This window comes from Perognathus longimembris, chromosome 12 (genome assembly GCF_023159225.1).
Source record: "Perognathus longimembris pacificus isolate PPM17 chromosome 12, ASM2315922v1, whole genome shotgun sequence".
NCBI lineage: Eukaryota > Metazoa > Chordata > Mammalia > Rodentia > Heteromyidae > Perognathus > Perognathus longimembris.
The window spans coordinates 44076025-44088966 of record NC_063172.1 but is presented as its reverse complement, the minus strand read 5'-3'; the positions used below and the strand labels follow the sequence as shown (position 1 = coordinate 44088966).

The 12942-nt window shown below is 37.2% G+C and overlaps 1 protein-coding gene across 1 annotated transcript in view; it reads right to left on the bottom strand.

Annotated features, from left to right (window-relative positions):
* Mrps28 (mitochondrial ribosomal protein S28) overlaps positions 1-12942 on the bottom strand; it is an 88883-nt gene that overhangs the window by 40249 nt on the left and 35692 nt on the right. The gene's annotated exons all lie outside the window — the stretch shown is intronic.

The following is a 12942-nucleotide window of genomic DNA, read 5'->3' as shown; positions in this document are numbered from 1 at the left end:
AGTACAAAGTGCAGGTGGGTGTCCTCAGTACTTTCTAAACAAGGCCCAATAGTAACTTCACACTAAAATAGGCACTAATTAGAAAACCTTGAAATTAACAATGTCTTAAAGCTGGTCACCTCTTGGTGCTGCCTGAGTTTCACTCCTGATGCACTTCATAATGAGTAACAGTATAAGTGACAAAAGGGATGACAACAAATTTTCATTTTTAAATTGAACCAAAATAGCTAGCACAGAAACTCTCACCAACTAGGTTTTTACTAGATATTTTTATGAAGCATTGTTAAATAATGAGATACAGAGATGAATGGAAATATAAATGTATAGAGTTTCAGTGGCAAGTTAATTTTCATGTAGGCTGAAATATATTTCTATATTTTTTCTTTTACTTTTATAAAAGTGGTTCTTTTCCATAGGATAGAGAGATGTGATACACAGAGACTAATTTATTCATAGCTTTTGCTCCTTAGAATACTGCAAGTATACTAGTAAGAATTAACCTTATTAATATAAGTGATAGCGATAAGCCTCAAGTCATTTTGATGTACTTGCTGTGACTTGAGAATGCCCATCTCTCCTCCAGACAATGCTGCATAGGAGAATTCAGCAATGAGGAAACAATGGATAGTACAGGTAGGCAATCAGGCCTTTCAAAATCACTTAGCACAATGACATGATCATACAAGATAGACATGTTAAAATGATTTTCACATTGTAACTACAGTAACATCCAGTCTCAAAATTATTCTCACGATAACCATGGAAAGGCAATGTGTTATCAACGGGAAGCATACAAACATCTGTGGCAGGAGCCATTTTAAAGTAACTACCTTGTTAATCTTTTAGTCTTCCTAATCCATTATCTATTTGCAGTTAAAAATCATTAAATCCAGCATATATGAACCTAGAGAAAGCACAAAAAATAACCTATTTTTTCCCATGGAGGCAGTAACCAGATGTCAATAGCTGCAGCTGTGACTACATAATTACCTGTTTGCATTAACGTAGACCACAGTTTAGATTTAATAGGTCAGACGACAATGCAGCAAAATGCATTTAGCCTATGATTACCCCTTTCCAAACATTCTCTCACTCGCAACTTCGACCCTGGGAACATAGCAGGCACAGTCTTAGGTCAATAAGATACACTGGCCAGCACAATGGGCCTTGCCTCAAACAGCGCTGTTGACAGACACCAACACAAAAGGAAATGAATAGAGTCCCCCTCAGTTCTCACACAGAGCGAAGAATGACTCAGTGTACTGCTGCTTTGGTGCTCTGTTGGTACAGTGTATACAGCTTTTGTCCTCAGCCACTGTTCACAGCTCAATGGGGGCTAAAGAGCTTAGGAAGTGAAGGCGGAAGAATGCTCCACACTTGTCCCTGTGGCCAGCAGTTGTATCCATGTACACATGACAGGTCAAGTGAGAACTGGAAAGTCACCACAACTTCTCCTACCTTAGCTTATAAAAGCCAAGTAATTTTTGAATTAAAACACAAATAAGATAAAATTGAAAATCACCATTAGTGTAACATTGACATAGTTGCTGGCTGAATTACAGTCTTGTTATTTTTTCTTTTTTGTCATAGTTCTCATGGTCATTTATACATTTCAGAGATGAGTGTTAAAGACAAGAGCTCAAAGTAGGGAACTAAACAAGTAGGACACGCCTCAACAGGTATTTCTAGAATAGGGACAGGAAGTAGGGAAGGAGACTAGACCAGGCATGAGGTCTGAAGCATCAGCTAGGACATTTTTTTCTTGCATACATATTTTGTCACAAGAACATACAGTTTTCTCTTTATGTCAATTTCCTGTGGTATTAGAGTATAACAATAAAGCAACGAAGCCAGGGATTAACAGAATCCTAAGACAACACATGAGCACCATGGACAGGCAGCTTTCGTTGGCTTAAAATGATGTTCTTGACACTGGGCAAGAAAACCTAGGTAGGGCAAAGTACAAATTCAGGTGCTGAGTGAAATGTCATTTCCCTAATGCAAAAATATCTTGCTAGAGTCACATATACCATTAAGTGCCATGAGTTTGAATCTGGTTCTACCAATTATTAACTGTGTGATCTTGAATTATCTCATAGTGCTTTCCTTTCTCATCATTTCCTTTCTTGTGTCCACCTATCATTTCTTCACTCAAAAGTCATTATTATTTATTAATTTTTGCTTAATCAACACATAATGTTTGTGCTTATTCAATATGTATATACAAGGCATAATGTTCAAATCCAAATAATTAGCATTTCTTTCTCCAAAGATTATCATTTCTATGTGTCAGGAATTTCAAGCTCATGTTTTCTAGTTATTTTGCAATGTATAACTAATTAATATAGATTATAGTTATGCCACAGTACTATGGAACACTGGAACTATTCACTCCTTAATGTACTTTGTACTCACTATCGACTTCCTCCTACCTACCTTTCCCAGCCTTTATTAATTTCTATTCTCCTTTAAAAACAATTACTGTGATATAATAATACCTCCTTCCTTGGTTGGCACAAGGATAAAATATGCTAATGCAAGGGAGGAGGGCCTAGTGCTATGTAAGCATTCAATGAATGCTTTTATGGTCCCTTGCTACTATGACCACTACCGATTTCAATTTCTACAACTAGTATCAGTGTAGCAACCACTACCATCACCACTACTCCCAGTGGGTGGACTATCAAATTCATGTCTTGACAGCAGCTCTCTTCCAGATAACGGGCATCACTGAATCTTGAATCCATGAGAAAACACATTTACATTGAAAACGTTACTTTCAGTGGTCTCCAGTAGATAGATGAATTTAAGTTTTATGAGTGCTATATGTGATGTAGCTACATACAACAAATGCAAGCCTATTACAAGTAAAAATATGTCTTATTTTTGACATCCCCCCAAACCTAAATCAATAATTGTTCTGAAGAGGGAAAAACAATAACAATCATTAAATGCTTACATTTTAGAAACCAGATAATTCTTCTAAATGACTTATCTAAAGTACAGTAAAGAAACGGAGGGACAGAACATTAAGTAACTTGCTTAAGATTACATTTTTAAATAAGCAAAGTCAGGCAATCTGAGTTCAGATCTTGTCATAAATATTATATAATACTGTCTCATTGATATTCCTGTATCATCTGTATCATTCCTGTATCATCTGTAATAACTTGTTAAATGGCACTTGTCCTTATGCCTAGCAAAGAAAAGAAGGCATTGCTGAGGAAAGGCTAGCACAGACTCATACCATAACTAATTCTATAATAGCTGCCTAAGTGACACTATCCTATGAATTAAATTATGCTTAAGGTATATATCCTTTTATCCTTTTTGAAGAACAGGCAGTTGCTGACCACAGGTAGTCTTTAGGAGTCAAATGCTTTGTTTAATTGCTTTCCTAAATCCTCATCACTACAAAGCCATAATTAGTTTCATGCTTATGAATTTTGCCAATCCTGGGGCTTAAACTCAGGGCCTGAGCACTGTCCCTGGCTTCTTTTTGCTCAAGGCTAGCACTCTACCAGTTGAGTCACAGTGCCACTTCTATGCTTATGAATTTTATCTCTCATGTCAAGTAAACCTACGATGATTCTGATAATGCAAAGAAGTTAACGATTGAAAAATAGCTGCCTTGAGGATAGATGCATTAATCCCATAAATGATTATGAGGAAAAGAAGCCCACTGTTTCAATTATTTTCAGAACGTCCCCCTATGATTAAATCTCCTTAGTACTGGCCAGTAAAATATCAATACCAAGTCAGAACAGTGTTAGAAATCTAAGTAAAAATTTTAAACTTAAACTTATTTTTTAAAAGTTCACTCTGTGGGCTGGGGATATAGCCTAGTGGCAAGAGTGCCTGCCTCGGATACACGAGGCCCTAGGTTCGATTCCCCAGCACCACATATACAGAAAACGGCCAGAAGCGGCGCTGTGGCTCAAGTGGCAGAGTGCTAGCCTTGAGCGAGAAGAAGCCAGGGACAGTGCTCAGGCCCTGAGTCCAAGGCCCAGGACTGACCAAAAAAAAAAAAAAATAAAATAAATAAATAAAAGTTCACTCTGTGTGCTTTGATTTATCCTTCAAAGTCTGAACTTGTAAACATATACAAATGTTTACAAGTGATCATCATCATGACTATAAGGAAAATTTAAAGTTCATAAACTTCTACATCCAGTAGTATGTTAAAACAAGTAAGGTGACTAAATATTCTGCTAAAAAAATAAACATAGTGGTTAAAAGACTGAAAATATTTTAAAAAATCATATCACTGAGCCTGTCATTTAGAATTGACTTCAGGTTGGCGGGAAAAGAAAAGAGAAGAAATAGAAAATCAACCCTGAAGCCATGTTTTATAAAACCTGAACTTCTCTTAACTTTTGTTTTGTTTTTGTTTTGTTGGAGAGGGTCTGGCCATGTAGTCCAGGCTGGCCACAAACTTGTGATCCTCCTGCCTCAGCCTTTGGGTGCTAGCATGTACTACCATGCCCAGCTTCACCATATAATGAAGGTTCACCATAGAATGAAAAGGAGATAGTTATTTAGAAAATTCTAATCTCTATGGAAGAATTAAAACAAAATAAACAAAAGCCAGCTGAGGAAGAAAAGACTACGGGACTCTATCTCCAAAATAACCTGCAAAAAATGGGCTGAAGGTGTGGCTTAAGGTAGACAGGGCAGTGGAACAAGGAAGCCTAGTAGGCAAGACATTGTGAGTTCAACCCCAGTGGGGTTGAAGAGAAGAGGAAGAAGAGGGGAAAGGAACAGTTAAAATGATTACTATGACCATAACAGTGATTTTATAAATGAAACATTTACACAAATGACATGAGCTATAGGAAATTTCAAATACTGATCCCCACAAAATTATGCTATGTATCAGTCATAAAATATCTTCATTTATTTAGGAATTTAAAACATTTTCTATATAACTCATGAGTCAAAGAAAAAAAATCATGGAGTTTAGAAAACAGCATAAAAAGTACATGAAAAATTAGCAAAGTTGTTCAAATGAGCTAATGAAATAATAGATATAAAAGAAAAAAGTATTTAATTCTTTTGAATTAGTTTATTTTATAGCCTACAGTTTAATAACTTGGTTTTAGTATTTTTATTGCTGGGAATATGGCCTAGTGGTAGAGTGCTTGCCTATCATTCCTGAAGCCCTGGGTTCGATTCCTCAGTACCACATACACAGAAAAAGCCAAAGTGGCACTGTGGCTCAAGTGGTAGAGTGCTAAGCCTTGGCCAAAATGAAGCCAGGGACAGTGCTCAGGCCCTGAGTTCAAGCCCCAGGACTGGCAAAATAAATAAATAAATAAAAAGAAAATTAGCAAAGTTGGTAATCATGCATGTTATGCATAAAATGTAACTAATATATTTTCATTATAATAAACTATGTTGTATTTTACATTATACTTATTAGAAATCTTCCTAAGCCGGGATATCCCAAACTATAATTTGTTCACATTGGTATGATATATTCAAATGTTCTATTCTGAAGATATGCATTTATTCTCCTTTTATTTCAAAATGCACATTCCTTTAAAAATATAGTGCTGAGTGATTATATACATGTATTTAAAAGCAATCTTGAGCTGGGCACTGGTAGCTCATCCCCATAATCCTAGCTATTCAGTAGGCTAGGCTCTGATGATCACAGTTTAAAGTCAACCCAGGCAGAAAAGCCCAAGAAACTCTTATTTCCAATTAGCCACCAGAAAACTGTTAGAGGATCTGTGGCTCTAACTGGTAGAGCACTAGCCTTGAGCAAAAGGGCTCAGGGACAGTGCCCAGGCCATGAGTTCAAGCTCCATGACTGCAAAAAAAAAAAAAGCAATCTTGAAGGCTGAAGCAGAAGCAATAGAAGTTCCTGCACAACCTGGACTACTGAGACACTGTCTCAAAATAACAGAAACAATTTAAGTAATTTTTTTAAAAAGCAATCATGCAGTCTTGCCTAAAGGGGGCTAAGATTAGAGAATTTGGGTTCAAAGCCTGCTATAAGAAGTGAGTCTGTGAAACTGTATCTCTGATTCGCCACCAGAAATATGTGTCTGTGTGATTCTTGTCTCTTACCTCAGATCAGCTTTCTCTGTATGATGTACAATGACTACTCTAAGCTCTTTTTTTTTTAAAGCATACTGTGTGAAATTATTTATTTATTTATTCATTCATTCATTTATTTATTTATTTTTGGCCAGTCCTGGGCCTTGCACTCAGGGACTGAGCACTGTCCCTGGCTTCTTCCCGCTCAAGGCTTAGCACTCTGCCACCTGAGCCACAGCGCCCCTTCTGGCCGTTTTCCGTATACGTGGTGCTGGGGAATCGAACCTAGGGCTTCATGTATGGGAGGCAAGCTCTCTTGCCACTAGGCCATATCCCCAGCCCCTACTCTAAGCTCTTGAATTGAAAAGTTAAAGCATTAGTCATGGGAAGAGATTAATTTTGTGGGTTTGGTCCCAATACCCAATACCAAAGGATGCAAGTTGGATTCGTTCCAGCTTGGTTCAGATGTCTACTCTGGTCTACACCTGTACTGGCAGTCAGAAATCCAGTTGGACAGACAAGGAACAGGGCATTTCCAGGCACCTTTGGTGGAGGATGTGATGTCAGTTGGATTTTTGGGAAAGTGAGAAGGAAAAGTTTTCTTAAGAAGAAGCTTGTATGGCAGAGAGACATATGGCCACTACTGGCTCAAGAAGGTGACAAATCACATTTAAACAGAAACAGCTAATATTTACTCCCAAATGATTGGAAACATAGTGTATATATTATCAAGAATACCAAGATTTTAATATGTTAGTAGATCAAAATAATTTTTCTCCTCTCAAAGTATGGTTATTCACTCATTTGCTTCGCCTATAAACAGTAACATAATCCTTTAAATCTTCCCCATTTCCTTTCTGCCTATCTTTGGATTCCTACTGTGAAACATCTTTATTGAATCAGATTGTGAGTTAACTTGTGCCCCACTCAGGGAGTCTGGGATTTACATTACAGAGCAGTGGTTCTACAACAAAGATCCCAAGGTGAACACTGAGCTGGTGACTTGAGCTGGTTAATGAGAAGGTATTTCAATGGTGTCCTCCATTCCATTAGCAATGCTATATCTAAGATTTTATTGTCTCTTTCCTAAATTTTTTCTAAAAATTTTCAGTAGCTTCCTAATCAGTCTCTCCAAATCACCAATGTATTTGTATCAGCTTCAATTACATTAATTTAAAACAAAATCTTGTCCTACTCACCTACCTCTAAGTCTCTGTTAGGTTTTCACACCCTGTAACAGATTTCTCAAGCATGCTTATATATTAGAACCACCAATTACCCCTTACCCCAGAACTCTGTGAATCAGAACCATCTGAAGTGAGGCTTAGGATTTGCCTTTATAACAAGCTCTCCGTTTGATTCTGAGAATTCAAGCTGTGAAACCTCCCTTGATTTTTCTAGCATTTATTCACTTTTGGTTAGAGAGTTTAAAAGACAATCTAATTAACTGCTGACAGCTCCTTAATCTTTGCCAGATGTTTGAATGCAGATAGTGAATTACTAATGAGTGAGTAATACATGGCTTTGCACAAGTTACTCAAGCTCTCTTTGCCCTTAGCTGCCTTCAGTATGTAAAATGGGAATATTAGCAGTGTGTGCCCAATATAATTCTAAGGGTTAATAAGTTAAAGCATGTTACATATTTGTCTTGGACTGAGCAAATTATCCGTAAATACTTCTCCTTTAAAAGTTAGTTCTGAGATTCCATCGTGTAACCCCTTATCAGGTGATTCAACAATCTGAATACCAGGAAGCTGAAACATGTCTTGATTAAGATGGGAGTGGGAACTTAAAAGAAGGTGGGAGTCTGGGAATATGGCCTAGTGGTAAAGTGCTCGTCTTGTACACATGAAGCCCTGGGTTCCATTCCTCAGCACCACATATATAGAAAAAGCCAGAAGTGGAGCTGTGGCTCAAATGGTAGAGTGCTAGCCTGGGGCAAAAAGAAGCCAGGGACAGTGCTCAGGCCCTGAGTTCAAGCCCCAGGACTGGCAAAAAAAAAAAAAAGAAAAGAAGGTGGTAGTGCATGAAAAGAAGATCAGTGGGTGAATACAGCTATCAGACTTTTTGTACATACATGAAAATATAACCAGGAAACTTGAAAAGATGGGTAGGGACAGGGAGTGTGTGTGTGTGTGTGTGTGTGTGTGTGTGAGAGAGAGAGAGAGAGAGAGAGAGAGAGAGAGAGAGAATATGGAAAGGTTAATTCTGACCAAGATGTATCATACATGCAGACATGTTAGGATGAAACTTCTTTCTTTGTACAACTACTTGAAGAAAATGATTTTTAAAAAGTACTCTTTCACTGGACACTATGTTGAAAATGAACTATATAACTTGTGGGTGGGGATAGGAGGGGAAATCTGGGAGAGTGAGGGAAGAGGTGACAATGTCCAAAATGAAATGTGCTCTCTACCTGACTTATGTAACTATCACCTCTCTGTACATCACTTTTACAAAAACAGTAAGTTTTTTTGTAAAGTTATTCTTGCCCCTTACAATGATAAATCTTAATTCTATTCTATAGCTAGTCAACTTAAGAATCCCACATATTAGTTGTGGCACCAAAACTGAAAAGATAATAGAACAAAATCACTTGTTCTTATTTCCTTCTTAAAAGAGGACAGAGGAGCTGGAGTTGTGCCCCACTGGTAGACCTCTTGTCTAAACCATGAAGCCTGGGTGCCATCTTCAGATGTGTGAGGGAAAGTAAACAAGGATGATATACTGAAACTACTTAAGGAAAATAAAGTCATTTATGTGAAAAGGAACTTTGTCTTTGTGTGTGTGTGTGTGTGTGTGCACATGCATGCGTGTACGCACACACTAGCGTAGTACTGAGGCTTGAAATGAAGGCATTTCTTCTCTCACTTGGCTTTTTCACTTAAGGCTGGCCCTATACAACTTGTGCAATACCTCTACTTCCAACATTTTGCTCGGTAATTGCAGCTAAGATTTCCATGGGCTGCCTTCCAATCTTGATCCTTAGATCTCAGCCTCTTGAAAGGCATGAGCCATTAGTATCTATAGAGAAAACTAAAGACTGGGGATGTAGCGTAGTGGTAAAGTACTTGCCTATTGTCTATAGAAGAGCCCTAGGTTTGGTCCCCAAGACAAAAAGGACCAAATACATATACACATATGTATTCTAGAAAGAAATCTCACACAATAAAATTTTCTATTATTTATAAGACTATAATTTTAGTCAAAAATAAATGTCAAGAAATTCTCAGGGGGCTGGGAATATGGCCTAGTGGCAAGAGTGCTTGCCTCATATACATGAAGCCCAGGGTTCGGTTCCCCAGCACCACATATATAGAAAATGGCCAGAAGTGGCACTGTGGCACAAATGGCAGAGTGCTAGCCTTAAGCAAAAAGAAGCCAGGGACAGTGCTCAGGCCCTGAGTCCAAGGCCCAGGACTGGAAAAAAAAAAAAAAAGAAAAGAAAAGGAAGGAAGGAAGGAAGGAAGGAAGGAAGGAAGGAAGGAAGGAAGGAAGGAAGGAAGGAAGGAAGGTTCTCAGGCTTTCAACAGCTTGGGCACTAGAGTGCTTGTCTAATAAGCATAAGGTCCTGGTTTCACAAAAAAAGTCAAAATAACTAGAAACAATACAAAAACTTTTCGTGTATCCTGCATTTGGCTTAACTATTACAGTAATACTGAAATGAAAAGATAAAGGTGAAAAACATGGTCACCTCAACAAAAAGAAAACAAACATAGTCATACAAAATACAAGAAAATAAAGAGCAGACCCCGTGGCTCATGTCTCTAATCCCTGAATGGAAGAAGTTGAAACAGCAGGACTGAGCTTGAGACTAGCTTGGGCTACTTACACAGACTATCAAAGAAAGGATGGGGAGAGGAAACAGGAAAGAAAAAGGGAGAGGAAGAGAGGGAAGAAGAACAAAACAGGAAAAACTCATGATGCTAAATCATGGCCAGACATATTTTCCCCTTTCTTACTTTTGCTCCTGGCATATCAGCTTTTAAGAATGGGTTGAAACAAAATATAGTGAAATCTTATAACATGAATCAGCTCTTCTGTAGAATACATTTCTCCCTGGACCCATTCATTTATTGTTTCAACAAGTATTTACCAAGTACCAATTATTATATATGCTTGAATAAAGCAGAGAGCAAAATCGGCAGTCAGAAGTGGTGCCATTCCTATAGAATTCACCATGTGAGAAAGCTTTGTATTCCAACATGCTCAGCAACACTCTCTTACCTTATATACTGCTGCAGGAGCATATGACTAACTGGCTTGACCTGCAAATACCAACATCAGCAATGACAGAGCTAAGACCTATCTTGCTTCTGGGACTTCCAGATCTGGGTTTTAGTCTAGGATTATGGATACCTAAGGGCTAATGAGTGTTTTAAGGGGAATTTGAGAGCTCCTAATACATCGTGCAAAATGTTATAGTACATATACATGGGAATTACCCTAGACAATTCTCATGTCTCTGTCAAGTGACCTGGAAAGTATAAATGGTCAGTGCTGTAGGTATGAGAAAGGTCCCTCCCAATTCTGTCCTACTGAAAAGGCTGTTGCCATACATCAACCCAGAGGGCACTTGGTAAATTCCTTACCTGACACTTCGTGGTACAATGTCCAACAAGTTGAACATAATTGACAAGCTGTGTTTTGCTCATCTAAATTCTGGCCTCAAATGTTTTGAGTACTAACAATCTGGTCAGTCTGTTTGACAAAGACTTCATCCAAAATAACTGTTTATAGAACTTGGGCTCCAGCAACTTTTGCAATATAATCCTTGTGTATTACTGAACCACAGAAAAATAACTCCTTAATTTGTGGTTAGGATAACCACTGCAGAGCAACCTACAGTGGGTGGCATGAAACTATCCCAATTATAAAGTAACCAAGCAAATAACATACTATGTCTCTCAGAGATAAAATGTTATAAATTGAAAACATACATTACTAAAAATAGTCTGGTTATTTGCTGAGATATTCTAACACTGCAGTGACAAGGGCTGCTCTTAGCATGTTTTATAAAGGAATACAAGAGCTATGTGACAGTACACTTAATGGCACCACATGTATTGTTTGGGCTGAGAAATGAGGCAAACTGTACAGTACACTAACTTTGGGAAAATATGGCCTTTAATATAAACAACCAATGGATTGTCCTTTAGAAGCCATGAGAAGGGAGAGGAGGGGAGGCACCTCGCCTGAAACTTGGGCAAACATTGAATCATAGCAATCAGTGTGTCTACATGTATATTTGTTGACAGCTATAATCTGATCATTTCCCCTAAAATTAAAATAATAGATTTTAGAGTTGGGAAAACTTAAAAGATCAACTAGACATCAGGGATTGAGAAACAAAGAGGGTGTATGACTTGTACAAGTTCACAAAACAGAGCAAAAGAAAATTTTCTACTCTATCCTACTACATGTTTTATACAAAAAAAAGTTGTTTTTGATTGAAATGTAAAGCCCATGCCATGAAATTCACCAACTTTAATTCAACCCACACAGTATGTTCACAAAAGATAATTGTGCATCCATCATTTTTTTTTTTAACATCTACATTACCTGCGAAAGAAATTTACTATCTTTCATCCGTCACTCACTTCAGGCTTACTCCCTGACCTCCTGCATCACTAGGCCACAACCAGTCTTTCTGCCTCGGTGCACTTGCTATTCTAGGCATTTTATATAAATGGAATTATGTATTCTGTAGTCCCTTGTGATGAGCTTTTTTCACTTAAAAATAAATGTGTTCAGGATTCAGTCATGTTATTTCATGCCTCAGTAACTTCATTATGTATTAATGACTAAGTAATATTGCACTGTATGGATATACCATATTTTCTTTATCCATTCATCAGCTGATGGGACACAAGGACTGTTTCTATCTTCTGGCTATCATGAGTAGTCATGTCACCATGAACATTTGTATAAAACTTTCTAAGTAGGCATACAATATCAACTCTCTTGGGTATATACAAACACGAACCGTTGGGTCATATGTAATTCTGACTATTTGAGGAACTGCCAAAATGATTCTAAAGTGACAGCACCATTTTACATTCCCAACCATCTGAAAGTTCTTACTTTCAGGATCATAACGATTACCCCTACCATGAATATCTTCCTTAATTTCTGGTAAAAGGTAACTGAAGAAAAAAATAAGCAAACCAAATGTTGATAAATATATACACACACACTATTAGTACATGAAACTCAGATTCAGTTCAGAACAAAAAGACCTTCAAATTACTATTTTGAAAGGTTTTACTAGAGGACAATACATTTTACTTATTAGAGTATAATAAATATTTTCCTTAAATACTCAAATTACGTCAACATTTTAAATAGTGGAAAATCTGAAAATATAAATAAAAAAGCACACTGCAATTTCTAAAGTTAAAATCTATCACCCAGTAAGATAACAGTTTTAGCTATTAGAAGACAGGTTATTTTAAAGCTAGAAACTGGTAAGTATTCAACAGGGCACAGCAACCTGATAAACTATGTTTAAAACTAGACTTTGGGTATCAAGAAACCTTCTACTTACTGTGTATACTTCCTAAATAATAAAGCTCAGAAAGTCTGCCAAGAAGAGTTTAGAAGTCTAGAAACACCAACAGGGGTTAGTAGCATCAGAAATAGAAAGTGAAAATCCTGAAGATGCTAAAATCTGTAGAAGCTCAACTCTTATATATAAAAAGTGAGTGTTTGTATATAGTCTATGCACACCATCCTTATACATTAAATCCTTTCTAGATACCTTACAGTACCTAATACCATGTAAATGCTATGTAAATTGCCCTCATACTGTATTGCTTAGGGAAAAAGGACAACAACAGATTATACATGTTCAGTATACATACATTTTTTCTGAAAATAAAAATCTAATTAATATGT